Here is a 24,661-nt window from a genome sequence, read left to right as displayed (position 1 = left end):
TCATGTGGCATGACTCAAATTTCAGGCACCGAGCGTGCATCTTAGAACCCAAATCCGTGTCACGACTTGTAGACTAAGTGTTTATAGTCAATTCAATACATTTAGGTAGAGACCTAAATCTGATATTGTTAATGTTGAATCTAAGTTCCTTCCAATCACAATGACATACCACATATCCAAACCCAACATAATTTTAAAAAAACTATCAAAAGCACATCTAGGGACCCACCCATTTGGCGTCTAATTCACATATCCAAAATGAATAATTATTCAAATAATTGTAATGTTATGTCGAAAGTTATAAATTAATGCCACAATCTCAAGCAACATATAACAAATTAATGCCAACGTGGCCAATTCTTCTTCCATCAGGTAAGGCGTCATGTCCTATGGATTCTTCTCTATCTTGGCTACTGTTTGTATCAAAATTCATGTAGATCATATAAAGGGTGTTGATGTTGCCACATGGCACAAAAGATATTCGAGAGACATGCAGTATGGATTCAAGTATCAGCTCATCTTTGGGTATTTTTGGCATTTTATTTCTCTTGGATAGAGAACAAGTGATTCAACCACGTCAGCCTTAAAGAGCACTTTCATAGACAAATCATGGTAAAAAAAAAGTGTAACCACTCTTTTCCCAGATGGTTGCATATGATGGAGCCACGTGGATGGACAATTATTCTCTTATCTTTCTTCCTGAAGTCTATAAATACTAGAAGAAATCTAAGAAGAGGAAACTCTCTGAACCTAACAAAAACTATAACTATCAATCCAGCGTAACGCTGTGTATATAGGTTTAGTCTCTCCCTACTCAGGAGCAGTGAGCCCTTAGTGTAGATTTCGATTCAGTCCATCCCTACGCACACGCCAGGCCAACTTAGGTCATAGTTAGTAGTTGTAATTCCCTTCCATCGATGCCTGCATGTCAGATCTGAAGGAAAACAATAGCTTCGGAATCTGTCTGCTACGCTTATATGCTGGGCTTACCATAGTTATAATTCTTAGCATTATCTCTACTTTGCTCACCAACATGTTGCTCTTAGAAGCTGTTGAGGTACAAAAAGTAGTGAAAAGAACTAAAGAAATTTAAGAAAAGATCAAAAGGAAGAACGAAGAACAAAGGGCAAAGAAAACATGTAGAAGTAAGAAAGAATCCACGGCATTGCGCCGACCTGTACAAAGCACATTGATTGGGCGAGTCCATGTAAACAGGATTGTTGAGGCACAAAAAATATTCCATTGCATTGGTTAGAGAATTTGGTTGTGCACTCTGTATTTTGGTAAAAATTAATATCCAGGAGTATTTTGGGTATTTTGGTAAAAATCAGTGTCTGGGGGTATTTTTGGTATTTTGGTAAAAATCAGTATCTGGGGGTGTTTTAGGTATTGTGGTAAAAATCAATATCCAAGGGTATTTAGGTATTTTGGTAAAAGTCAGTGTCCAGGGGTAGTTTAGGTATTTTAGTGAAAGGCAGTAAAAAGGGTGTTTGGTAAAAATGAGTGCACATGTGTCATTTTAATGAAGAAATGGTTGTACACCATCATTTAAAGGAGAGCTTGGTGGACACCGTTGTTTAAGAGAGGAAGATGGACATTCTGTGAAGGGAGAAGTGGTGGTGATCACGACTATGTAAGAAAGTGGGGCTTATAAATACCCCTCTCCATGCCTCATTTGAAAGGTTGGTCATTTTGGTGGGCCAGAGAATGAGAGAGAAGCAAGGTAAGAGAGGGAGAAAAGGAAGACGATGTGCCAGCCCGTGCAACAGGAAGTCGTTGCACGGACCCGCGCAATGGAAATGAAGAAAGGGCTTTTGCGTCACTTTTAGAGGAGGGTGCCAGTTTTTAAGAGAAACCTTGTCTTAAGGCTTGCCTTTTGTGCAATTTGAAAAGGAGGGAGGGAGAGGCACTTGTGCATTTTGCATGAAAGGTTGTCATGAGGGCCTTTGCGCGATTCTACGCAATTGAAGTTGGGAGGAATGCTTTGCGCGGTCCCGTGCAACCTCCTTGACAAATGCTTAGAATGCCATTCCATGTGGAGTTTTGTCTAAACAGATGGTCGTTGCACCATTTCTTGTGCATAACCATGTTTGTAAATATTGCATAACCATGTTTGCAGAAATTGCATAATCATTGATGCAAAGGAAACCTCATGTGCCATTTCTCATGGGACTTTGTCCTGAAGACAACCTCATGTGCCATTTCTCATGGGACTTTGTCCTGAAGACAACCTTATGCGCCATCCCTCATGGGAACATGTCCTAAAGGTTGTCTCTGCGCCACATTTTAAGGAAGTGCGCTCCATATTTCAAGGGTCACACGCTCCACATTTTAAGGAAATGTGGGGTACTGAAGAGAATTCCAGAAGAGAGAAGGATCTGTTTGTGCGACTGAAAAAATGAATAGAAGGATGATTGGAATTGATCTCAATGGTCAGATCAAGGAAGAATGAACTGAATGATGATCAAAATTGATCTCAACGGTCAGATCAAGGTAGAATGAATTGAATGATAATCAGAACTGATCTCAACGGTCAGATCAAGGTAGAATGAATTGAATGATGATCAGAACTGATCTCAATGGTCAGATCAAGGAAGAATGAACAGAAGGATGATCAGAACTGATCTCAACGGTCTGATCAAGGGTTTCAAGCCCGCACAACCCATCTCCCCTAGAGATGTGATCAAAAAGTGTTGAAATGCTGCCAAAATTGTCATCAGACTGTCTTCTATCTATTTCATTCATTGATTTGATTGATTGTACTTTGTTTTTAGAATCAAGGGACTTCGAGGATGTAAATGAACTCAGAATAAATGTGATCATTGTTCTCTCATTCTTTCTTTGTTATCATTGAATAAATCCCCCAAATTAAACGCATTTGTTTCCTTATCGAAACAAAATGGCTACTCTGCTGGGGATTTTATTATTCAATGGCAACTTAGAAAATATTTAGAGAACATGTATCACTTTTTGGCATCTGTATAGACGCTAAAATGGTGACTCTCAGTGGGAACATCCTCCCCTTTATCTCTAAAAATAAAGTACATTTTTATTTAATCAAAATAACTAACACTTTGTTTTGAATGGCAGTTCTACCGCAATGACCTTTCTCTTGACTAACATAGTTGTCTACTTCACATCTAATAGATTTCCACCAAGAAGTATCGGAGACGATTAAATCAATTGCGATCAAAGACATACAATGCCAGGTAATGTCCAGAGTAGTTTCTACTTCATCAGTAGCGCGGCAAGACGATGAAGGACGGATGATAACGTGTTGGCGCACAAAATGTATAAAGTCTCCATCATATGTTGATTTTGAGAGATGGGAAGATATCAATTCATGTGTTTGCATCGGCTCGCGCAAGGTATGACCGATTGTGCGGGGCCACGCAAATGGTATAAGATGTCACACGCACCTGCGCAACATTAGACTGACAAGTGTGTTGAGACCTTTGCGCCAACTCGCGCAAACCATGATTAGTTGTGCAGACCTGCGCAAAGGGTATAGGGTCTTGCGCGTACAGGGACAATGGTGATTCAATCAAGCTGACGGAGACGGTTGAGATTTGGTGAAAAGATATATCAAGAGTTCGCACATATGGAAGTCTAAAAAATGAAACATAGTGATTTCCAACAAATGAAGGGTTCAATCTTCTTTTACAAGGAATATCATCCTACCGAGTACTGATAACAGTACATTTGAAGTGTGCAGAAAATAGAAAATTCGTCAGCAGATATTAATCATCCTTCACCAAATGAGCATGTTACTAAAGAACTCCCCAACTTTCCAATAGCGACCATTGTGAGCAACAGTAAACCTTGAGGAAAACCTTCAGTTGAGAAGTTAAGTTTGATTGAATCAGGCATTGCTCACTAACAAGTAGACAAATCAATTAATGAATTAATGAATACATCGGTCAATAGAGAACCCTAGGGGCATCGTCACAACTTGCCAGAGTAGAAAAGCAAGTTAAATTTACAATTTGAAAAGAGTCAAAGTGAAGTTGCTCAACTCTCATATGAATAAGCTATTTGAAAGTCTTAAGAGAGTAGCAGTAGATACTGCCAAAGAAAGAAAGCAAAACGAAGGATTGTCAAAGGTAAAGAGTTGAAAATCCGCTAAAGAGAAAATTAGCAATTTTACAAATAAGAAAGTAAAGAAAGGGTTCAGACAATTCAAGGACTACTGGAAATATACATTTGTAAAAAAAAAATGACATACTCTTTATGATTGCTAGTTACGGAGAAAGTCGAATTGCCACGGCTAAAGTATTAAAGGAAATAAAGCAAAGAAGAAAAGAAGAACAGGCAAGAAGAAATCATGACAAAATATTCATCATGGGGGCAAATTTTCATCATAATATCTGCCAGTTCAGCAAAATATATCATTCCTAAATTCCAAGAAGAATCGCTACGTTTTGATCAAGAAGATTTGTGGTGTTTTAACTTAAAAGATTCACATTGTAATTATTCAGGGGGCAGACAAAAGCAAACTAAATATGTTATCCTTGAAGATAATTACAGTTTTGATTTCGAAGATTATGAGCATAATACTTCAAAATCAAAAGGGGGCAAGATAAGAAGAATATTAAGAATGTCAAAGCCTCAAAGTATTAAGAAGGCTAAAATTTCGGAATGAAAAGTTTCAGAATGAAAAGTTTTAAAATGCAAAGTCTTAGAATGTCAAAGTCTCAGAAGTCCGATGCCATACATATAGAAAAAGATAGACTTTCAAGTGCTGACGGTTATCACCTAATCAACACTAGTTACCATTGTCATCACCGTATCGCTAACATGAAGATTATTTTATTATAATATCATCAACAACAATGGGGCGATATATCAATCATCGATCTGTCATCTTTAATTATTGATCTATTATCTTCAACAAAGATTGTACGATCAACTATCATGTCAGCGACAACAGTTTATCATTTAAGGCAACCAAGCCAAGCCTATATGGCCAACTACGCATAAGACCTGTAAAGCTTCAACGATTTAAAAAGTCCAAAATTGGCCAGCCCGAAATTGGCGGTAAACTATAATTGCTCCTTGAGTCTAGCCCAAAATCGGCAGTAAGCCACCCTGCTCTCTTGAGCCTTTGCTCCTTAAGCCCTGCTCTCTTGAGCCTTTGCTCCTTGAGCCCTGCTCTCTTGAGCCATTGCTCCTTGAGCCCAGCCCGAAATTGGTGGTAAACTATAATTGTTCTTTGAGCCCAAGTCTTGTCCGGTCAAGTTGTGTCCAGTTAACTCCAGTAGTGTCAGTTCAGTCAAGTTCAGTCCAGTCCAGTTGTGTCCAGTCTAGTCAAGTCAAGTCAGGACAAGTTCAGTCATGTCCAATCAAAGTATGGTCAGTCAAAAGTACACTAGTACCACTACTCAAAAAGCATAAACTAAGTGTAGCATTCAAAATGCTGCAGATACATATTTCACTTTAGATATGCTCAAATATGCAATTACCTGATGAAATTTTTAAATATTGAGTAAACAACATGCAAAAATGCATTTCCTTTGAATCAGGTTCAAATTACAGCAAATGCCTTCAAAAATATTGGCAATTATCTACTCAAAAGTTCAAGTCTTCAAGATCAACTACTAGCCTTCAATTGCAATATAAGTATTCTTCTGACAAGGATCGAGATTCTTTAAAAGGAGCAGCAAAGATTATCCATCCTTCAAGGGTATCAGCAGGCTTCACTTTGAAAATATTCTCTTCTGAAGAAATCTCTATGCAGAGCTGACCTGGAAAGGGGGCAGGATCTATGTCTTCAAAGTAATCTATGCCTTAGTCTTTCTGATAATCTCTTATACACGGTGGAGAAATTTGTATACCGATGTCGTAACTTCTCACTATCTTAGTAATGATATCACAAGATTCTAAGTACCAGATCTGATGGAGACAAATCATCATCAGTAACTTCTATGCCCTTTGAAGAGTTATTAAATGGAAATTGAAAGAAGTCTTGTTTATTTTTCAAAATCAGCAAAAATCTAAGGAAAAGTCTATGAAGAAAATGCCAAGGAGCACAAACTAGAAAAGACTTAGCGGATGAATCTTTGGAGCTGAAGATGACATTTCCGAAAGCACGAGCAAAGAATGCAACAAATGCAATGCGACGCATGATGATAAGTGCAAAAGATCAAATGATTAAATATCATATTGCGAATATCACAATCAGCCTAAAAAGAGAAGAAGCTTTCAATATATTTCAAAATTATCAATGCTTTATAAAGCTAAATTGAAAAATTATAATGTATTGAGATACTAATTCCGATTAATTTGGCAGGAAAGACTATCATTTGAAAGCTTGTGTTATGCAAATCATGAATAAAGGATACAATCAAAAAAGTTGTTACGGTAGGAGCAGCATTAAAGAACGATCCCTAGGTACAAGTTGAAGGAAAGAGTCACCGGAGTTGATCAAAGAGACCGTTGCAGGAGCAGCGGTGTTGAGAGAAAGTTCTCTGATCAAGTTACTCAAAGATGAAGTCGCCATAACTATTTCAGTGACAAGTTTTGATGACCAAGATAGTTCTCCCTAGTGAAGCATTCGCTCGACACTGCTAGCAGGGGGCATTCAAGCCTTCCGTTCGAGCGCAATCATTCAAGTCTTCCACTCGAACGCAATCATTCAATCCTTTCATTCGAACGCGATCATCCAGTCTTCCGTTCAAACGCGATCATTCAAGTCTTTCATTTATACACGATCATTCAACTCTTCCGTTTGAGTGCGATCATCCAGTCTTTCATGCAAGCATGATCATCCAATCATCCTTCAGTTGCAGATCATTCAGTTCTTTGGTCAGAATAAGATCGATCTTCCATTTGATTTCATAAATCAATCAAAGAAGGATCGAGGGGGCATCTGATATTCCATTGCATTGGTTAGAGAATTTGGTTGTGCACTCTGTATTTTGGTAAAAATCAGTATCCAAGGTATTTTAGGTATTTTGGTAAAAATCAGTATCCAGGGGTATTTTAGGTATTTTGGAAAAATTCAGTATCTGGGGGTATTTTTGGTATTTTGGTAAAAATTAGTATCCGGGGGTGTTTTAGGTATTTTGGTAAAAATCAGTGTCCAGGGGTGTTTTAGGTATTTTGGTAAAAATCAATATCTAGGGGTATTTTAGGTATTTTGGTAAAAGTCAATGTCCAAGGGTAGTTTAGGTATTTCAATGAAAGCAGTAAAAAGGGTGTTTCGGTAAAAAAGAGTGCACTAGTGTCATTTTAATGAAGAAGTGGTTGTACACCACCATTTAAAGGAGAGCTTCGTGGACACTGTTGTTTTAGAGAGGAAGATGGACATTCTGTGAAGGGAGAAGTAGTGGTGATCACCACTATATAAGAGAGTGGGGCCTATAAATACCCCTTCCCATGCCTCATTTGAGAGGTTGGTCATTTTAGTGGGCCAGAGAATGAGAGAGAAGTAAGGTAGGAGAGGGAGAGAAGGAAGACGTTACGCCATCCCGCGCAACAGGAAGTTGTTGTGCCAGCCCGTGCAACAGGAAGTCGTTGCGCTGACCCGCGCAATGGAAATGGAAAAGGGCTTTTACACCACTTTTAGAGGAGGGCGCCACTTTTTAAGAGAAGCCTTGTCTTAAGGCTTGCCTTTTATGCAATTTGAAAAAGAGGGAGGGAGAGGCACTTGTGCATTTTGCATGAAAGGTTGTCCTGAGGGCCTTTTCGCTGTTCTGCGCAATTGAAGTTGGGAGGAATGCTTTACGCGGTCCCGCACAACCTCCTTGACAAATGCTTGGAACACCATTCCATGTGGAGTTTTGTCCAAACAGATGGCCTTTGCCCTATTTCTTGTGCATAACCATGTTTGCAAATATTGCATAATCATTGATGCAAAGGAAACCTCATGTGCCATTTCTCATGGGACTTTGTCCTGAAGACAACCTCATGCGTCATCCCTCATGGGAACATGTCTTGAAGGTTGTCTTTGCGCCACATTTCAAGGAAGTGCACTCCATATTTCAAGGGTTACACGCTCCACATTTCAAGGAAATGTGGGGTACCGAGGAGAATTCCAAAAGAGAGAAGAATCTGTCTGTGCGACTGAAAAAATGAACAGAAGGATGATCGGAACTGATCTCAATGGTCAGATTAAAGAAGAATGAACTGAATGATGATCGGAATTGTTCTCAACGGTCAGATCAAGGAATAATGAACTGAATGATGATCAGAACTGATCTCAACGTCAGATCAAGGAAGAATGAACAGAAGGATGATTAGAACTGATCTCAATGGCCAGATCAAGGGTTTCAAGCTCGCACAACCCATCTCCCCTAGAGATGTGATCAAAAGTGTTGAAATGCTGTCAAAATTGCCATCTAACTGTCTTCTATCTATTTCACTCGTTGCTTTGATTGATTGTACTTTGTTTTCAGAATCAAGGGAATTCGAGGATGTAAATGAACTCAGAATAAATGTGATTATTGTTCTCTCATTCTTTCTTTATTATCATTGAATAAATCCCCCAAATCAAACGCATTTGTTTCCTTATCGAAACAAGGATTATGGGTTGCGTGCACCTGCGCAGTACCATCTCAAGCGAACCAAATTGGACGGCTGAGATTTGATGAGAGGTGGGCCCCATGGCACAAAGATCGAGGGTTTGTACGTGTGGAGGCCTATAAATACCCCACTCCCCCTCTCATTTAGACTACTATGAGGATTTCGAAGAAGATCAGAGCTCCAAAGAAGAAGAAGAATTTGAAGGTATTCAGAAGAGAAGAAAGAAGAAGGAAGAGAGCATGTCACGCCGGCCCACGCAACCACTGTGGTGTTGCGTGGACCTAGAAAAACACAGTTTGTTGTGCGGGAACTTGTATCAAAGAGCCGAGATGCTATCAGATTGCTAACTTTTCTTCAATTCCAGCTTATCTTCAATTCAGAATCATGATTATTAGTTCAAGAAGGAGATATAGGATGATCAGATTCATACAATATTCCTCTCAATGAGACGAGCTAATCATAAGTCGAAATGCTGCCGGATTTAATAATCTGATATTCAGATTTGATATTCAAGCTTGTTCAATACTTATATTTTGGATATTCTATCTTAGAATCAAGAGAAACCAATGTAAACGAATTCATATTGAATAAAATGGATGATTGTTCTCTATATATTTTCTCTGTTACGATTAAATAAGATAATTCTCCAAATCAAATACCTTTGTTTCTTGTCGAAACCAAAGCACCATGCTGCTCTCAGCCATGCGGGCTATCTCATTATAGTGCTTACTTATTCATATCTTCTCATTGCATCCATCTTCTCCTTTCATTCTGATTATACAACTATTGCACCTTCTCAAGTCCTTGGATTTCCAAGGTAAAAAAGAGTTCGTTGTAACTAAGAATTCCAAAATCAGATTGTTGAAACAATTTTACTTTCTAATTATGGGAAAATGGATTGAAAGGTGCACCTATACTTATGGAACATGTGGATTGGTGGATAAGTCCAAGCAAACATGAAAGGCTTTCCACATAAATGGGCCCGTCACTTAATGTGGATGCCAATTTTCTTTGCTTCACTATTAACCCAATAGGATCTTCCAATTTGGCAGATTTTTGGTGCATCTCCCATTTACAGGGGGTCCATCATATCAACAGATTGGATTGCCTTATCATAGCCCCATCTGTATGGATTGGGCACATTTGACATGTTAGAGCCCAATAATTCTTTCATTTGCTGGCCAATGATTTAGTTGTTTTACGTTATTTATTTATTTATTTTTAAATTGGGTTGTTTTGTGAAGGACATTGCACGAGGCATGTATGACCAAGTAAATGAGGCAACTGGCTTAATTATCTGAGTGTAGCATGTTAATAGTGGACCCACACAAGTTTATTGGGAATCACCTTTTCATCCATTTCCCTTTGTCTAGTCATAGTGTATCAATTAATTCAGATGGCTTGGTCAAACAGTTGCCAATCTTTGAGAGGTGGTTATTTGGTTCCCTTGGTAGATTTGGAAGGAAAGAAATATGACTTTTAATAATAAATGAGGATACCTTGATAAGCATGTCCGTTGGAAGCCAAGCAGCAGTCGGGATTCCAACACAGGCAATCTACAAGCAGAACATAAATTGAGTTAATGACAAATTAAAATGTAACTCGTTGATTTTAATGAACCTATGAGATAGGCTAATACATAGAGCCTATGAGAGTTGTGCCGTCATTGCAGGTCCAAAGCCTGGATAAAGGAGGATTGCGCATCAGTTCGTAGACGGTGTGAAGCTTTTGTCATAGCTTTCATCATGAATCCTGATAATAGAGGAACAAGATTTGCATAGCCAACCCTAGTCAGGATAAGGATGATAAGGAGACCAATTAAATATGTAGTTTGGTTATGCCTTGAATTGGCATTCTGTAGCAATACCCATGGTTTAAAAATCAGTTTTGCCATATTGTATCATTCACCACTGCACTGATACTGAGTAGTATGGCCCTGTATCATCCTTTATCAGGCTATTTCAGCTCGGTACGGGCTGTACGGGCTGATATAGATGTATAATTCACGGACAATTCCAGCACATATATCAGACCAGTTTCAGACGATATTTTAAACCTTGGAGATAACCCATGTTTCCACATCACAGATGAAAGAACTTTTTTTTTTTAATTATTATTATTATTTAAAATATGGAAATAAATAAATAAATATCACAGTGGTGTCTAAGGTTTGCCCCTACAGTGGACAGACAATGCCCAAAACATCTCAATTTGGACAATCCTAATTTTTTAATTGGTGACCAGCAAATAGACAATTCTGAAAAGAAATTCTACAACTGTCAATGCTCGACGGAAATGAAAGCCAAAGATCAGATAGCTAAGATTGTCCAATCTGGAGGGGTTTAGGACACGGTCCATCCACAGTGGGCCATATGGATAAATTGATTGGAACATTGGGCCCCACATGTGGAAACTGAGATCCCGAGGACACTATGCATATCCTTATACAAACCGAGAGAAAACTTATATGCAACTCTCAGATTACAAAAAGTGCTAGCACAAACAATCTTAAGTATTGAAATAAACCATTGTAAATAAATGCCATTTGATGATGTGTTCGAGCATATACCCATCCTGTTCTTCAAAAAGTATTGCCGTAGATATCCAAAAGATGATGCAGACTAATTCTTAGGTGACAACAAAGCAGCACACAAAACTGAGGGGACATACTTCATCTAAAAACTGATCCTTCAAGGATGCTCTAGCTTTCTTAATGATTTCGATGGCCAAAAGAGATGATTCAGAATAAAGCTGAAATTGAATTGTCACAACTAAAACAAACTAACAAGAAAAACATTATTAATAAAACAATCTTTCACCAAAAAAGTAATTGATGTGAGAGCAAGTGCAGTAAACTAGCATTTGGTTAGTTAAATTTGGCGGAATTGAAATTGAAATTGAACTACAAATTGGCAGACAAAAATTCCCAACTGATTCTCAAAATCCAATCTTATATGTTGGAGGAATGTTCAAATAATCAACAGATGGTATAGTTGAGTGGAGAAGAGGCAACTATTGTAGAAAAGAGTTGGTGGGAATTCAAATTGTGAAATAACATCAATTTCTAGTTAAGTAGTGAATGCTAATTCCGTTTAGCATGGTATACGATGGCATGGAATTGCAAAAAATTATCCTAAATAAACAATAAAGAAAGATCACAATCTTTCAAGCCCCAACATTTAAAAGAATAAAAAAGGATATTATTGGACCACTGTTGAGGGTCAAATATTACATATTAGACTCTAGTTATTGCCTGGATTTACGAACATGGTATTGTTTAACGGCCTAACTTAATCATGTTTGTGATGCAAGGTATATTTACGAGCTTGGACTGAAACAAGGTGTGAAAAGCATGGATTTATTGCTCTGATGTCACCAAGGCAAGGGACAGACCCCAGGGGACTGAGATCAATAGATTTACATGGCAGAGATCCAAGAAAATCGAGAAACTGAAACTCAAGTGGCTTAAAAAGGGTCCAGAATGCGAGATCACAGGGTTCTCACCATTCGTTCAGTATGAAACTTTACAAATGGCTTAAAGATCATAAATTAACCATACACATCAAATTTCAACCAATGGATCCTTATGAAATTAGCCCAAAGAACAGATCAGCCCCTAAAATCCTGATTTGGGGCCCACCTGATATCTGGATATGCTTCACTTTTGGTCTCAACCCATTAAATGAGCTGGAAAAGCGGATAGACGGAGACGATTTCTCGAAACATCAAGATGGGACCCACTTTACATAACGTGAGTGTGCACATCTCACGTGCACAGGAGGTACACTGGACTGATGAAACACAGTCAGCGGTCACTAACCTGATCCGACTCTTGCGCAAACAGCGTTCGCAAGGTACAGACGCTGATTGCAGTTGTGGGTCCCACTCATCATCTAATTTGATAATCTGAACCGTTTATTCATTCCAGAGGGTGGGTGTGAGCATCTCTTAGGTGACAGAATCCCGGAAGGCAGCAGATATCGGATCTCAATCATCCAAATGGAAGATCGACGATGCAAGGAGAAATCCCGTGGGCCACACTGAAATCAGTCAGGAACCGTCCATGCCCGATGGGTTTTTCGAGGAGAAGATGATGGACGGGGTGGATTTCTCAGGGAATTGTAATAATGGGCCCCACCATCAACTCAGCACAAGAGCGAAAGCTCTATTTTGCGCGTCCAGAAGATCGACCGATCAGGGCTGTTTTGTAACTGTGGTCAGGATCGGACCAATGATCCTGACCGCCCAAACCTCTCCCAAGAGACGTTCGGTCAGGTCCAAGGAGCCTGAACGGCTCAGATTCTGCAATAGGTTCCCCCTTTTGCCAAAGTATGGGGCGAGCAAAAGAGACTGATGGTTTGTGTTTCTAGATGCGTAAAAGCTATGCACGCACATTGTTGTGCGTAAAGAGACGTTTCGCACTGACTCCACTGACGCCACCGACCTCCTGTGCTGTAAAATGAGAAGAGAGGAGAGAGATGGATCTTTGGGATGTTGGAAGCCAAGAAGAGCAAGAAGGAGAGAGAGAGTTCGGCTAGCTGGTTCCGTTTCGTCTTGTTTTTCTCTATTTTAATTGTTTTCTTTTAAGATGTTTAGCCTAATCATGTCTATGCTAGGCTAAACCTCTTAGCTAGGGCTAAGAGGTGAAGCTTGTAGTGTGATGGGGAGACTTTTTGTTTGAGCCTTTTATTTAGACTAAACAGATCTTGAATTTAGTTTAATTATGGGGAATTTTTTCATTTTTTAATGGTCTGTTGTGACTGAAATTACAATGGGTCTGTGTAACACCCCGATTCTCATAACCCAAGGACGATCACTCGAGTACGAGAACCCGAGGGTTACGTCATGAAATAAAACTACCATTCAACTAATTACCAACACAATGCATAGCTAAAAGATAAAACCGCTGTATAAGCTAATAAAAGGAGTTCAACATATGTGTATAAAAGTGAGAAGTAAAACAAGATCCCAGAGAAGGGGATTTTTAATTACAATTTCAAATAAGCAACATGAAGATAATGTCTAAAAACGAGAAAGTAGATAAATCCTCTATCATTAGTTGAGCTCTAATGGCTCAACCATATTAGCATATTGTCCTTCTTCTCCATACTCCTCATCAGCTGCACCAGGGGTCCCATAATAGGTGCCATCTTCCTCCATCATATATGTATCTATTTGATGCAACCACGCTATTGGGTGAGTGAAAACTCAGTGGGAATTTCCCGCAAGGATTCATGCATATCATGTCATTCCAAAACATTTTAAACCAATCATATTCAATCACAATGAGGATAATATAAAGTTGAATGTATATGTATGGATGTATGAATGTATGATCAAGTCACAGATCTGGGGTGGCACATCCAGCTGTCAAAATAAAGGGTCGCCCAAGGAGAACTAGTCATCCGAAAAAATATTCAAAGATACGCCCAAGGAGAACTAGCCACCTAAAAAAGACCATGCAGGTGAGTGCGCCCAAGGATATCTCCTGAAAAAATACACGGGGTACGTCCGGGGAGTGTCTAATCCTGGAAAAGCCTCATGAAAAGAAAGAGCGCCCAAAGTGGCACAAATGCACATGCTCTATGAGTTTAACTGAAGTGTTAGAACTTTCAGTAAATCGAACAGAGTGTGGCTTACATCTAGCACTCGCAAAAGCTCATATGTCATCCGTGAATGTCATGTACTATGATGTTCGTGCACATTCCATAGGATTAACAAGGTTGCTTTCATAGATGTTGCCAAAGATCACAAGATATTAAATGTCCAAGCATGATTTCAATCATAAATTCATTTACATTCTTCTAAGTCCAAATGAGGGCTCATAAACATGATATTTCAAGCATACTAAATTAGTGATAGATTTATTCTACTTCATAAGAAAGGTGATGTTCCACACTAGCATTCGTTGTACAACTTGTGAGATAAAAGGAATGGAAGCATCATAAAGCTCTTTTCTACTACAATAAAGCTATGTCCAAAATTGGGCAATTGCTAAGATAACATAGGGAATACAAAACTATAGCAAATTTCATAATTATGAATTATAGGGCTAGAGTAGTAGAAGTTAATACAACATCCCATATTCATCAGTTCCAAATAGAAATCTAAAGTACTAAGTTAGCATTTGTAACATTATGATACTATATTAGGTTCAATTTATAACTAGTCTAACATATACAAGGGGTTAATGGAGCAACTCCCCATTAGAATAGAAGTAATATATCTAACCTCTTAGTGCAACTAATAGAAGTACACATGTACATAAGCAATTTCAAATGGGGCATAATGAACATAATACAATTCTTATAAGATGGAATAAAGCAATAAGGTTCAAGACAATCCTACATGATTATCCATATCAATTCAAGATTTAAGGAAGCAACATTAACCTTTGCGCAATTATACGGTCTTCATACTTTTAAGCTTAAGTTATTTTAGAATTCAATAAAATGATGAAGCCATGTGGAATATCCCTCACCTTGTATGGATGTCTCCCTTGTTTTGAATTTCCTCTCAAGTGAGTTTATGAGTCCCTAAATCATTGAATTTAGGAATCAATTTCTATTCTATCTAATGAATGGACTATGGTTGCCTTGAGGTTGATTTCACTTACTCAATTGAAATAGATTGAAGGAAAGTGTCCTTCAAGGATTTCGGTTGTGAAAAACACCTGTAAGAGGCATCACAAGTTCTAGTGAGTCACGACTGAGTGAACTCGGTTGAGGTTCTCAACTAATAGCTAGTTGAGTTAATTGTTATGAGAGCTAGTATTATAAGGTTAAATTAGTGATTCATTAGATCTAACACCTTCTAAATCCACTTGAAGTGGTTCTGATATAGGAATCAACTCGACTCACACTACCAAAAAAAGGGGCAAAGGATTCAGACCATGTTACTTTTTTGCTACGGACATAAACCTTAGCTATGATTGCTACGATTTTAATCTATAGCTAAAAAGTTGATACAACATTAATAATTAATGGTGTTGTAAGGGACTCTATTGAGCCTAAGAAAAACTATATGTTTTATCTGAGCCGTCTATATATTTTAAAATATTACTTTAGAGGATGAAAAAAAAATCAGCTAGATCTAAGGCTCAAGTGGACCACACAGTAGGAAAATTTGATATTAAATTATTGTTGCTTCTTATGGTGTGGTCTACTTTGGCTTTCAATATACCTGAAATTTTTTGTCATAAAGTAAAATAATTTATTATAATTATGGAGCGGAATGGATTAGCGAAATAGGTCATAGTGGGCCCCACAGATCCCCTGATTGCAGCTTTTGCGTCCATCCGTTAAGTAAAACACGAAATTTGGGCATGCGCTCAAATAGAGCCGCGCCCAAACACGTCTTTCAGTCTCTCTCTCTTTCTCTCTCTCTCTCTCTCTAATCAGAGCTTTGGGAAAGCTCTTCTTTCCCTAATCCTCTCTCTCCCTCCCGATCCTTGCTCCATCTCTCTCATTCTCCTCCCTCTCTCTCTCCAATGCATTAGCCGTGAACGTCCTCTTCTCTCTCTCAATGGGTACCTTTCAGAAGTTGCGCCTGATGTTCGTCTGAAGTTGCTGAAGTTTTGATCACTGGCTGGGGTCGTTCCTGACGATGCTAGACTGTTGGATGATGGCCTTTATCGTGCAATTGACATATACTTGAAGGCCCACCCATGGCGGTAGGATTTAGGATCATTGTTGCTTAAGATAGGATTCGGCATCCAATCCCTTGTTATTGTAGTTTTTATTTGTTTCTTTACTGCACTGACCATCTCTTTTTCTAAGGAAAGCAGATCCATGCCCACCACATTCTCGTGTTAGTCATCCTTGACAACTTCCTCACCTCAAAACTTGTCTTTATTTGCTCCAAATCTGGCCATATCTATCATGCCCGCAAGGTGTTCGACGAAATTCTCTATAAAAATATCTTCTCTTTCAACACCATGCTCATTGCCTATTCTTCACACGACCATCACTCTGAATCCCTTATGCTCTTCTTGTCTCTGACATCATTCAAACTCGCCCTTAAATCTGACAATTTCACCATCTCCTCCCTCTTGAAAGCTCATCGTCGGTGCCGCTTCCGCATCCAATGTTGGGTAAGTTGATTTATGCTTTTGTGCTTTGGCAAGGCTTTAATTATGATCTATTTGTTGCCATTGTGCTGGTTAGATTTTACGCCAAGTCCAATGATTTGGACTTGGCTAGAAAGGTATTTGACGAAATGCATAGGAAAACTCACTACTAACCAGGAAAACTCAAGATTGGCATGGCTTTATGGCTAACTTTTCTATATTTTTGTTGTTTTGTGGCTGACAAAGCTCACGATTATGAGCATAATCATATTTATAAAAAGAGATATCAAGTAGTGGGAAGAATTGACATATGATTACAGATTCCTTTATGGTTTTAATACGATGTGCATTCTGCTTCCATTTTCTGTAGTATTTAAGCTGGTTTCTTTTGTGTTTCACCTATAGATTTTTTTCGATAGATGAACAACTTGCTTACTATTACAGATTCCCAAGATGCCGTGGGGTTGTCAATGACATTGAAGCAAAGGAACCTGCCATCTGACTATACCTTTTGCTGATATTGTAGGAGGGTAAATTAGAGATGGTTTTGCAAGGCAGATAAATAATCACTTTGGGAATTGGTAAAAACATGCAAGGCAGATAAATAATCATTTTTTGTTTTTTGGGTTTCTTCTTCTTTTTTGTATTTTCAATGTAATGGGCCCCAATTAACCCAATCATATTTGATGCGTGTTCTATTAGGGCCCATTTGGATGATTTTCCTGTTATTCGTGTTTTAACCCCTTTTTTCCACTGATTTTTTAATCAATTTTTTCTTATCTTTTTTATTTTTATTGTAAACGATACATGATTATGTTGCTTGTGCTCATGCTTGAAGGAGTAAGGAAAGAAAAGTTGAATGGGCATTTTGTGCCTTTTTAAAAAAAAAAAAAAAAAAACTTATTGCGGTTTACTCTTTATCCTGATTAGGTTGCTTATGCTCATGATTGAAATTATTATAAGCATGTTTTTTATGACGACATGTATGTAACTTGTTTATATATAAGCATGTATTTATTGTCTTTTTAAAAATTTGCTGGTTTTTTTTTCACTTTTTTCTTTTGTTTTTGCTGTTTAAGGTCAGACAGTCAGGCTAACAGAAACCATTAATGCCCCATCAAATGTATGCCACAAAATACGAATGATACACTCATGTTTTCCTTTTTTACTACATATAAATGTGCATGTCTTTTTACCACAGAAACCATCAGAAATAGCTATTTACTACATATAAATGGGATTGAATGCCTACTGTTGACAATCACTTGGGGAAAACAGTTGGTAGCTTATTGCAGGTCTAGTGCAATTTCAAGGTGTAGCAGGGGAAGTTGCTTTGACTTCAGGTGGTGGATTAAAGAAGCTATCTTTATTAACTGATGACTATGAAGAGGTTGCAATGGTAAATCATTTATACTAACTCTCTTACCTAATATTCTCCCAATTTCCATTTTCTTTCATGCTCATTTCTTACGACATTAATGCAAATTTTTTACCCAAACTCTCTAGGTGCATCATGAGAATACAATTCTGGTCAATCTTAGGATCTCAACAAAATGGACCTGTCTACACAAGGCAGTTGGACCATTCCACCAATGTAAAGTGGGCCAAGCACAGGATAAGATTTGACCCATTTTCTATTTGGGGCAAAGTGGAAAACATAACCTGCCTTTATGCAGGCTTCCATTTCCCACTTTTGATGCTACAAATCACAACTGAGATAAGAACAAGAAGGTCCTATTCTTATCTCACTTGTGAGTTGGACACATCCACCTGTCATGAGATATTGATGGGTTAATTGACATTGGGGTAATTATTCCAATGTAATTAGCAGTCCTTGTGTTTTGTTTGAGTTGGACACATCACACCTATATATATTGATTTTTATTTATGTTTTATTTTGTTTATGGCTTTCTTTTTAAGAAAAATCTTGATTTGGAATTAGAAGAAGTAAATTTCAGAAGCAGAACTGATGCATGCCCAAAATCAGGTATGCGGTAAAATTTGGTTAGTTGTTCAAGGTTTGTGTAAGAGTAATAAAATTCATGCCATTATATATGTATCTTGTCATGTATCAGCTAGGGCGGTAACTGACCGAGCATCAGGATATTTGAAGGGCTTTGGGTTTGTCACATGCCCTATGATTGAAGAGATGGAGTGGGGCATAAAGGGAATGGATGGTCAAGTAATTGCTCATTGCCTAGGGGTTGCATTGTTCCTCATTACTTTTAGATGTGTTGCATTGGTTTGTACCAATCAACACTCAATGTCTTTAAACGTGCTTTGGTTGCTGCAACTACATCATTGACTATGAAGAGGTTGCAATGGTAATATAGATGCTGCAGTACCACATCCTCTACTTTATGGAATGATAGGGTGCTATGCTTTTCATCAAATCTAAGGTGCTGAGGGCTCCCCTGATTTATACGCATGGTATGCTCAATTCCAAACTATCTAAATAGTGGAACCCACTGTAGATTGGTCATGTCCAATAAATAGATTCTTGAACAATTTAGACCTCTGATTAGAAAATTTGTTCAATTTCATCTGCTTGCCACTTTTTCTTTTTCCATCCATTAGACTTCCACCAATATGCCAATGGGGCTCCTATTTATCAATGGTTAAGACATTGTTTTCTAGGTGTAACCCATATATATGATGAATAAATGGGATGATTTTTACACTAGGTGATCCTCATAGTGGGCCAACATATTGAAAGTTTTGGATGTTATATTCACTTAATAGGTTGGAAGTTATATGTTGGATGTTACATCTATGGGATAAGGGTTCCCGGAATGCAACACAGAAGAAGAAAGGTAAACAAGGTATTAAAGATAGCTTTCTATCTTTCTTCAACATCTTTGGTGTAGGTCTTTGGGTTCATTAAGTCAGCGAGCTGACTCAGTTAACTCGATGAGATTTTGAGCTGAGTCATCAGGTTCAGGAATGCAAGCCTCAGTTTGGTGTAGGTTTTATGCTACCCTGTTTTCAGATATTGAGTCATCAGATTTTTTTTCTAGTAGTGAGTGTATTTCATTTCAGGTTGGTTAACTGTCATGTAGACCATACATTTTCTGTTAAATAAAATGAAATTGCTGAAATTGTTGCTGAGCGTAAGGATGCGGATGAGGCTCGGGCTTGTAGCCTAGCTACACGTGATTCAGATATGCTTTCTTTCCTTTATATTATGATTTAGATGTGTATAGATATTCTATGAGTTTTTGCAATGCACGCATTTGAATCATCATATATGCTTATGATTTTAATGCACCAAAAACCACCCATGCAATCTCAGCACTGCAAATGCGTCAGCATATCAAGCTCATGGACTTGGCATGGATATGTTTGATGTCGCCTAGGTGCGGAACCAGTTGTCCATTCCAATGTTACCAAGATCACCAACCCACCTCATTGTTTTGACAAAAAAGAAAATGGAAAAGAAAAAAAGGTGGCACTTCTAGCAGTCATAGATATTATTGTCCTCAGCCCTTAGAGTCTGCATTTGGATGTTCTGATTTCTTTGTGCATGCAGTTTTTTTCCATTGAATTCAATATTAGTGAGTTTCTCAAATGTAGGATGTTTTGTTAGCTATGATTTCTTTGTTCTGATTCCTTTTACTTTATACCAATGTTTTTATTCTCAAAGTTTAATTTATCTATTTCATTATGGCGTTTTCTCATAGGATGCAAGCTCTGGTTGAGGACTACATTTTCAGTGGAGGCAATTTCTCTATGTCGGTATTTCAGTATACTAATGAGGAAAAGAGCTCTCAAGGTTAGTTCATTTCCACTTAAAACATCGAATAACTAGATAAATCAGCCGGTATGTACGTTGATCAGTTGGTAGTTTTTTGGCTTTATCTCGTTTTTCTACAGTGGAGCCTGAATTCATAGATAAATCAGCTGGTATGGACATTGCTCACTTGTGCGATACTACGTACCCAAACTGCACTTCTATTTTGCTGTTGATTTACAGGTTTGATCTGGAACTGCAGATATTTCCATTGGATGTGTCTCACATTTGAGCATCAACGTAGGCAAAACAAATCCCAACAAAAACAAGACTGATTCAATTCCATCTTTAATAGACAACAAGGTGCATTCTTACACAAACTTCTTATTGTAATGGGTGCATTCTTGCACATGTTTATTTTTAAATTTCGATGCATTCAGTTGTGAAAGGATTTATGACTTTGAAAATGAAAGAGAGAGGCTCATTATGGAGAAGGACGCAATCATTTAAGAGCATGCTTCCTTGAAAAATCAATTGGTTTCTTTACAGACACAGATAAACAGCCTCACTGCAGAAGTAGATAACCTTACAAGCAAGGTGCTTAAACTTACAATCTAACCCTTTTTGCTGAACACAAAATGCATGCATCTTTATTGTCTTTCCTATTGCAGGTTAGTTCCATAAAGAAGGAATATGATCAAGCTGAGTTTGAGCTCAATTTGAGTCGTTCAAAGATGAAAGAATGTGACGCTGAGATCAGTGCCATTGTCAAGGAGCAACAAAAGCTTCAACATAAAATTAGTGATGCAAATGTTAAGAGGAAAAAATTGGAAAATGAGGTACTTGCAGTGGTTATTCTGTTCCTATTTTATTTAACTTGCTTGATCTATGAAATTGTGTATGTTTTCTTTTCCATGACAATGAAATAGTATGATTCAACACCTAATTGATGTTTAGTTTTGCATTTTTTTTAAAAGAAGAATGTTAATGGACATGCATCTCAGTTAATCTGATTGATTGCTTTTAGCCTTGAGAAGAGGGTCAACAAAAAAGTTATGGCAATGTTCGAGAAAGTTAAGATGAATACAATTACTTATTATCCAAGAAAAACATCATTGAGGTATATTGCTGTATTTCTCAGCCTGTAAAGGATCTCATCTTTTTTCTTTTTTCTTTTTAAATTGAATTTGTTTATGTCTGAAGTTGTTTGTTTACTGTATTCTTCTCTTGCTTAGATGATAAGTCAAAAATCAAGAAGGTGATTGAAGAGCTTGATGAAAAGAAGAAGGAAACACTAAAAGTTACTTGGATTAAAGTGAACAAGTGAGTCAACACTTCTCTACTCTCATGTTCTAGTTCATATTTTGTGCTTTCTACTTAAAAATCAAGAATGCCATTTACTTTTGTTGGTATATTTCAGCAAAAGAAATTTCCTTTCCGGATTATGTTAGTGTGAGTGATTTCAACGTTTCAGATGGCTGAAACTATGGCCCAAATTATAGTATCTGGCTTCCTTGGATCCCTGGATCAGACGAATTCAGTGGATCATGGGGACAGGCCATGTTTATGTATTTACTCGAAATTAATAGAACAGACCCGGATGTGCGTCGGAGATATCCGGATGAGAGGGGGTCCCTAGAAGGTGGGAACCGCTGTTATGACCATGATGAAGCTGTCCATTTCCTATGGACAACATTGGAGGGGCCTGGCCATTCGGACAGGTCGTGTTTATGTATTTACTCAAAATTAATGGAGTAGACCCGGATGTGTGTCGGAGCTATCCAGATGAGTGGGGGTCCCTGGAAGGTGGGAACCGCTGTTATGACCATGATGAAACTGTCCATTTCTTATGGACAACATTGGAGGGGCCTGGTCATTTGGATAGGCCGTGTTTATATCTATATTTGCAGGGACCACACCCTTAACCTAAAACCCAAACATAAACCTAATCTCGAACCTGAATCCGATTTCCTAAACCTAAACCTTAACGTATTCTCAAATCCCTAAACCTAAACCTACACCTAATATTAATCTCAACTCCCTAACCTAAACCTAAACCTAAACTTGAAAACCCAAACCTGATTTCCTAAACCTAAACTTATAACCTTAACTGAAACCTATTCTCAAATCCCAAAACCTATAACCTAACCCTAAACCTAAACCTTAACCTAAACCTATAACTTAAACTCAATTCCCTAAACCTTAACCTATAACCTAACCTAAACCTAAACCTAAAATGTAAAACTTAAACCTAAACCTAAAACCTAAATGTATTCTCAAATCCTTAAACCTAAACCTACACCTAATCTTAATCTCAACTCCTTAACCTAAACCTAAACTTGAAAACCCAAACCTAAACCCGATCCCGATTTCCTAAACCTAAACCTTAACCTATTCTCAATTCCCTAAAGCTATAACCTATAACCTAAACCTAAACCTATAACCTAAACCTAAACCTAAACCTAAAACCTAAATGTATTCTCAAATCCCTAAACCTAAACCTACACCTAATCCTAATCTCAACTCCTTAACCTAAACCTAAACTTGAAAACCCAAACCTAAACCCGAATCCGAACCCGAACCTGAATCTGAATCCCTAAATCCTTAGCTTAAACCTAAAGCCCAAACGTAAACCCGATCTCGAACCCGAACCTGATTTCCTATACCTAAACCTTAACATATTCTCAAATCCTTAAACTTAAACCTATACCTAATCCTAATCTCAACTCCCTAACCTAAACCTAAACCTAAACTTGAAAACCCAAACCTAAACCCGATCCCGAACCCGAACACGATTTCCTAAACCTAAACTTATAACCTTAACCTAAACCTAAACCTAAACCTAAACATTAATCTATAACGTAACCTTAACCTATAAACTAAAACCTAAACCTAAATGTATTCTCAAATCCCTAAACCTAAACCTACACCTAATCCTAATATCAACTCCCTAACCTAAACCTAAACCTAAACCTAAACTTGAAAACCCAAACCTAAACCCGGTCTTGAACCCGAACCCGATTTCCTAAACCTAAAACTTAACCTATTCTTAATTCTTTAAAGCTATAACCTATAACCTATAACATATAACCTAAACCTAAACCTTAACCTAAACCTAAACCTATAACCTTAACTTAAACCAAAACCTATAAACTAAACCTTAACCCATAACCTATAACCTATAACCTAAACTTATAACCAACCGATAACATAACCTTAACCTAAACCTAAAACCTAAACCTAAACCTATAACCTAAACCTAAACCTAAACCTAAAACCTAAATGTATTCTCAAATCCCTAAACCTAAACCTACACCTAATCCTAATCTCAACTCCCTAACCTTAACCTAAACCTAAACTTGAAAACCCAAACCTAAACCTGATCCCGAACCTGATTTCCTAAACCTAAACCTTAACCTATTCTCAATTCCCTAAAGTTATAACCTATAACCTACACCTAAACCTAACCTAAACCTATAACCTTAACCTAAACCTAAACCTATAACCTTAACCTAAACCTAGGTTTTGAGTTTAAAAGTCCATCCTAGGTTTGAACACATTACTCATGTTGGATTTTGCCATAGTTTAGAATATTTGTAGGTACATTTTTGATTTCTTCATATATAAGTGTTTTTTTGTCTTTCTTTCTTTTGAGATGTGTACAAATGCATGCTTGTTTGATTGTGTCTACAAATGTTGTTTTATATAGGCTGACAAGCTAAAGAAGTCAGTGGAGGATGAAATTCATTTTCTCAAGGGAAGGGTTTTAGAACTTGAAAGTGATCTTGTGTCGAAGTCTACAGAAGTTACATCTGCAGTTTCAAGGAAAGAAGAAGCTCTATCTTCTGCATTTGCTGAAATTGACCGTCTGAAGGAAGAAAATTCTGTAAAAACGTGAGCATTATTGAATGCATATGGAGAGTGTTTACTGTGTTGGAGTGTATTTGTTTCTTGCACATGAGGGCACGCCTTAGTTGTAATTCTTATGATAGGTTGAGCAAAGTGAAGTATTGTTTATTTAGAAATGTGAATGTAGGATGCATTGTATGATTTGATTGCTATTTGTAATAAATGCATCTTTTTTTTTTCTGATTACGTTTTATGTACTATTTCTATCAGCAATAAGCTTAGATGAGTTATCAATCACAGTAGGTTCTTGCAATTGAAACAGGTCGTATTATTACAATTTTTTAAAAAATAGCTACAAATATAATCTGTAGCTATAGCTACAGCTTTTGTCCGTAGCTATTGGTATCTATTACTATGGATATTATTGGTGCTATGATATCTATTGCTACGGATAAAATCCCTTTTTCTACGGATATGATCCATAGCATGTC

The 24,661-nt window shown here is 37.7% G+C and overlaps 2 long non-coding RNA genes across 2 annotated transcripts; one reads left to right on the top strand and one right to left on the bottom strand.

Moving 5' to 3' along the window:
* Nucleotides 1–9,106: 9,106 nt before the first annotated feature.
* Nucleotides 9,107–15,199, bottom strand: LOC131256386 (uncharacterized). Its single transcript, XR_009176782.1, has 4 exons — nucleotides 15,140–15,199; nucleotides 15,005–15,059; nucleotides 10,023–10,079; nucleotides 9,107–9,326 (listed from the first exon to the last, which is right to left on the bottom strand). It is a non-coding gene; the product is annotated as an uncharacterized LOC131256386 (long non-coding RNA).
* A 5,601-nt stretch (nucleotides 15,200–20,800) lies between these two features.
* LOC131255551 (uncharacterized) lies at nucleotides 20,801–24,416 on the top strand. Its single transcript, XR_009176167.1, has 4 exons — nucleotides 20,801–20,918; nucleotides 20,993–21,160; nucleotides 21,349–21,644; nucleotides 24,031–24,416. It is a non-coding gene; the product is annotated as an uncharacterized LOC131255551 (long non-coding RNA).
* Nucleotides 24,417–24,661: the final 245 nt, after the last annotated feature.

The sequence above is a fragment of the Magnolia sinica genome, chromosome 9 (genome assembly GCF_029962835.1).
Source record: "Magnolia sinica isolate HGM2019 chromosome 9, MsV1, whole genome shotgun sequence".
Classification (NCBI taxonomy): Eukaryota; Viridiplantae; Streptophyta; class Magnoliopsida; order Magnoliales; family Magnoliaceae; genus Magnolia; species Magnolia sinica.
The sequence above is the reverse complement of the archived record's forward strand: the minus strand, read 5'-3'. Positions and strand labels throughout refer to the sequence as shown.